This window comes from Strigops habroptila, chromosome 3 (assembly GCF_004027225.2).
Source record: "Strigops habroptila isolate Jane chromosome 3, bStrHab1.2.pri, whole genome shotgun sequence".
Classification (NCBI taxonomy): domain Eukaryota; kingdom Metazoa; phylum Chordata; class Aves; order Psittaciformes; family Psittacidae; genus Strigops; species Strigops habroptila.
Genome location: NC_044279.2, coordinates 84,227,967 through 84,233,145, shown reverse-complemented (window position 1 = coordinate 84,233,145; position 5,179 = coordinate 84,227,967).

The window sequence follows — 5,179 nt, the reverse complement described above, 5'->3', positions numbered from 1 at the left end:
TGAGACATCTGTTGAAATTAGGTATATAAAATACTTTTCAATATTCATTGTTTGGAAAGATGAATCTCTTATTCCATACTATCTCAGAAGTGAAATGAAAAAGCCTGTTGTTTCAAAGTTTGCCATTAGCTAATAAAAAGGAGCCTGGCAGTAAAGAGTAGCTGGGGATGCTCACAGTTAGCACAGGCTGATAACATAAAACCAGCAACCCAGAATAATTTCTAATCAGAATTTACACGTGACCTTTATTACTAGAAGCTAGGCATTAGCTTTTTAAATGTTCTCAACAGAGTAGGCATGTAGTTTGCATTAAGTCCTTAGGAATAGATTTCAGGTTAAACAATTAGAAATACAACTCTCTCTGAAGCCTGCACATTCATTTCTGGCTTTTCTTTTACTCCTTCCACTTGACGCCAATGCTTGGAAGGAGCAGTAGGTCCACATGATTCTGAACACTGAAAACCTTCAAGCATGCGGGTCAAAGGCACTGAGACAGAAGAGTCAATTCCCTCTTCTGCAGGGCCTCACCTCAGGCAGATACTCACTGCGAATGCCATCACTAAGATCACAAGCCCATGCCTTTTCAGCTAAGGGAGAAGCTTGCTGCTCGATTCTGCACAGAGCTGAACTGGGCCACCTTCTTGAGTCTTGAGTCTAAATCCTCACCACCCTTCCAAACCCAAGCTTACGGGAGCCCTAGTGACATAACAAAGAAGAACATAATCCCAAATAATTTCACCCACCAGTTGTATCCTCATGTTAACCTTCGTGGTGTCCTAAAGACACCTTTTGTGCTAGGCCAAACCAAACCAAACTAGTTGCCCTTACTGATGATATGCAATCCACCAGTAAGCTTTGCTGGCTGGCTACTGTCACCCAAAGCCCTAACCCATACTCTCACTTCATCCTGCCTTTGCACAGACACAGCCCCAGGTGTACCAAAAAAAACCCCCATCCTGCCCCATCCTTTCAAGATCCAACAATAAACTCAGGGGTTCAACCTCTCCCTCACCTGAGACCAACCATATCCTATATACAACCCTGTGCACCCTAAACACAGCAATTTAAATTACAACCTAATTGTCCCAGTTTGCAGCCAGATTGGGAACTCTAAGCCTGACCCCAACCTCACCCACAGATCAACACCCATTCACAGCACAGGAACAGGCTCCAGAAAAGCTGGATCTGCTGGCACAGGTCCCACCAGTGCTGCTTCTTGGCAAAATGTAACTGTACAGCCCCTGTTTCCACAGCTTCTAACAACACCCCCAAATTTATCTCTAGGTTTAACTATAACCCTGCAGCCCACATGTACTGTAGTTGTTTAGCTTTCCAGAATCAGGCTACTGCTGTTAAATTCTGCTGTAATACTAGCATGTCCCTGAAGGCAAAGTTTACACTTGCTATAAGGAAAAAGCACAGCATACATTACGGCACTTAGGTTGTGAGCATATGCTGCATTTTTATATTCCTTGCACATCACCTGCTTATACTGATGTCGAAATTGTGTAGCCTGCTACAAATGTATTTGGTATCATTCTATTGCCATTTTTTGCAAATATAAGTGATTGCACGATGCAAAATAAGGGAGAATTAGTAGGTCAGAATCCCCAGCTCTTCTGTGTGGCTATAGCTTTACCAAATAAAGTATTCTACTCAGAATAAAAAATTCTACACAGAATAAAAAAACAGGAAGAAAGAAAAAACTCTATGAAGAAATAAATCAAGATTTGAAATAACAAGAAATAAGGACTTTTTCAGAGAACAGACACGGTGAGTGAACTTCTCACTTTCCAGCCAGCTCCCCCTGCCCAGGGTTGTCTGCACATGCTTGGAGATCCAGTGCATGAGTGCTCCTCTTGGGCCCCCCATCATCTTCCGCCACCGTTGTTCTGCCAGGCACCGCTATCAGGAGGCACCAGTGCTGCAGATGCACAGAAAGCCCAGACTCCAGACTAGCAGCAAAGCTGTTGCCCAGCCCCGGCTGCTGACATAGAAGGGAGGAAGGGAGAAGAATTCTCTCTGTTCCCACCAGGCACCAAGGATGCTCTTCGCCTTTGGGTATGAGCTTAGTAAGACCCAGCCCTCTAGACAGATCCTTTATCAAAGAGAAAAAGGTAATGTCTTACTTAGTCCCTGCTTTCAGTAAAAGCAACTCTCTCAGAAAAGTGAATAGGGTATCTGTATTTACGGGGATGAATGAGGAAGAGATGCATCTTTCTTGTGACTTTCTAGAGTTCAGCCTTCCTCTTGAAAGCACACCTGTGAATGCAACAGGTCTTCTTCCAGACATAATCTAGAGCAAAGATGACAGCGGTCACAAGATAAAAGCTAAACCAGCAATGGAACATCAGCACTTGCTCTGCCACGAGAGGACCACTATTCCTCTGACAATTACTCACCTACTGCTAATGAGTTTCACCCATGTTCCTTGCCAAAATATTTTCTAATCTGTATTTGACTATTAGCAAACAGCAGGCCTTGGGGAGGTCATTTAACTACGACCTTGTGTAGAGGCTTCCAAATAAATGTCAATTAAAATGTGACTGAAAAGATCCACAGCATTCATTTTTAAAAGAGATACTCTATGTTCAAAGCTGAGCTTTACACTGATACCTATAATAATCCAAGAGTCTTAAATGAAATGCTAATCATCTGAGCAGTTTAAAGATCTGGATCTTCTGCTGTATGGGAAGTTCCAACAGTGCTTTTTTGTTGTTGCTGTTCTGAATTAAAATGTCAACAACAGCAGCCAAAAAAGAAACAAAACCAAAAAAACCCAAAAAACACCCCAAAACAAACAAAAAAGAAAAACACTAACTTCTTTCAGAATAGTTCAATTCTGAACTGTAAACGCATTTCGCTTTACTTGGGAGGAAAAAATGTTTTCTAGAAGTGGAAACACAGTCATTGAAAATGATTGAAAAGTAAATAGAACAGAAAAACCACAATAGAAAACGGCCATTTCAACGTCACTTAGATGGGACCAGGTTATATGAAACCTCTTCCAAGACTGACAAGTTTCACAAAATATTTTGTTTTTCTTTTTGTTTATTTGGTTTATTGTGGTTTTTTTACAACAGTAACAGTTAGTGTAGAATCTGTTCCATTGATTTCTTTTTCTCACTAAAGGTGCAGTGGGAAAAAAACAACCAAAGCAGAGACTGAAGTACACCAATTGAATTGGGATGAAGACTACAAGCATCAAACACCCATCTCCACTATCACAGGTAAATACCACAGAGCTGAAAGGTATTGCTTCCACATTTACCTTTAATGAACTTTAGGATCGTGTAACTAGATCTGTAGCACCAGCATAACAAGAGGCATGGTCCATGTTCTGTGTTGATTCTCCACTGCATTTATACTCTGTGTAACTGTGTAATTGTTTACAAGTGCACAACTGCATATTGTAAAGAGCTGAAATATTTTACAACCACACTGCACAAGTGTGAATAAGTGCACGAAGAACAAAGACATGAATAATTGTGCACTGAGTCAGCAGTAGCTGAGGTTTTCAAAACATAAGACCTGTATCTTTGGATGGTTTCAACAATGGGGGCAGAGCATTTGGATGCAGGTCTTCCCCGGCACTCAGCAGGGCGCTCAGGGTAGCATTGGGGCAGCCCCCCAACCAGCCCAGCGAGTGTAACTGTTGCCCCCCCAAGAGATATGGCAGATCCAAGCCTTTAATAATTCCCAGAAGAGAAGACACTTGGAGAACTACAGGCTCTGGAGTGGATCTTGGCGTGTGTCAGTCACATCATGGCAAATGCCAAACAATGAGATTCCAGCCCCTAAGAGTTAGCAGAAATAAGCAAGAGAGGCTTTAAGTGAACATGTATTCAGTATTTTTTATTTACCTGCACCCACTGCTAATGAAGGAACACTTAGAGAATGAGCTAATTTATATGATTGTCATGGCACTGAAAAAAACCTGGGATTAATCCAAGCAACCAATGAATTTGTAAGAACGGAACTAAACCTGAACAGATGTTTTGAAACCAAGGTAAATCTAACCCCATGCCTGCCTACATGAATGCTCATTAACTTCCTTTCTTTAGGCAAATAAAGCATGCGTAAGCTTACTTACATATACTTACCTCTTATCTGAAAGCTCTGAAAAGGGAACTGTTTCCCAATTGCAGGGAAAGATGATCTCTTTCTGGTTTATTGTAAAACTAGGCTTGTCTTTTCCCCACAAAACCTAGAAGTCCTCTGCCACTAACACTGTTCGCCTAACTCAGTAGGCAACATCGAACTGTGAGGTCTTTGAGGGATTCTAGCTATTGGAAGCAAACATCCAATTTGGTTTTTCCATGTAAATTCTGCATTCTGTATCTAAATACCTCTATCACTCACGCTCCCAAAATACCCCCTTCTCCCAGAGTTCACCATTCTTACTTGTGAATTAGTCATTACATTTTCCCTACTTTAAATTCTCCCCCTATTCTTAGCGAAAACTAAGTGAGCTGTTCGTCCCACTTCCAGAAGACTCTGTGACCTGTCCAAACAGGGCAGAAAAGGGCTGGGAGTTACCCAAACTCATCCTCTGCAAGAGATGGATTCTCATAGCAGAGCTGCATGGCAGGGATTCAGGCGAGCCTTCAGTCTGAGAGGCAATATGCAGAAAGCACCTCTGCACTTCATTTGCAAATAAATACACTGCATGGTGTACCTGCTTTTGTGGCTGGATACGCTCTTCACATGAACAGCCCTGGTAAAATCTATTGTCAGTCTATTGCACCAATATTAAAGAAAAGATTCCTATGGCTTTTGGAAGAACATTTTAATTATCTTTAGCTTTTACATTTAAATTCCTGTCAGGCAACTACTAGAAGATTGCAACTCCCTTCAGATTAGGTCTAGACTGCCAAATCACTGCAGGTGATGTTACAGCAGTTCCAAGCCAGTGAGAGCAAGAAGCCTGTGACTATCTGCCTTCTTCCTCCACACGTCAACTCATTATTTACAGCTAGAGGTGGCAAAAAGGGTAGTTGCTCTATGAAATGCTTGATAAAACAATGAAAGTCAAAACCAAGAATGCCATCTTATGTCAGTTTGGTAAAAAGAAATAGCTCCTCCTCATCCAGTTATACAAATGTCTTTATCATAATATTTGTGTACATCACTCAGAGTGTGAAAGAGGAAACAAACAGACTGATAGAGATCCTCATCT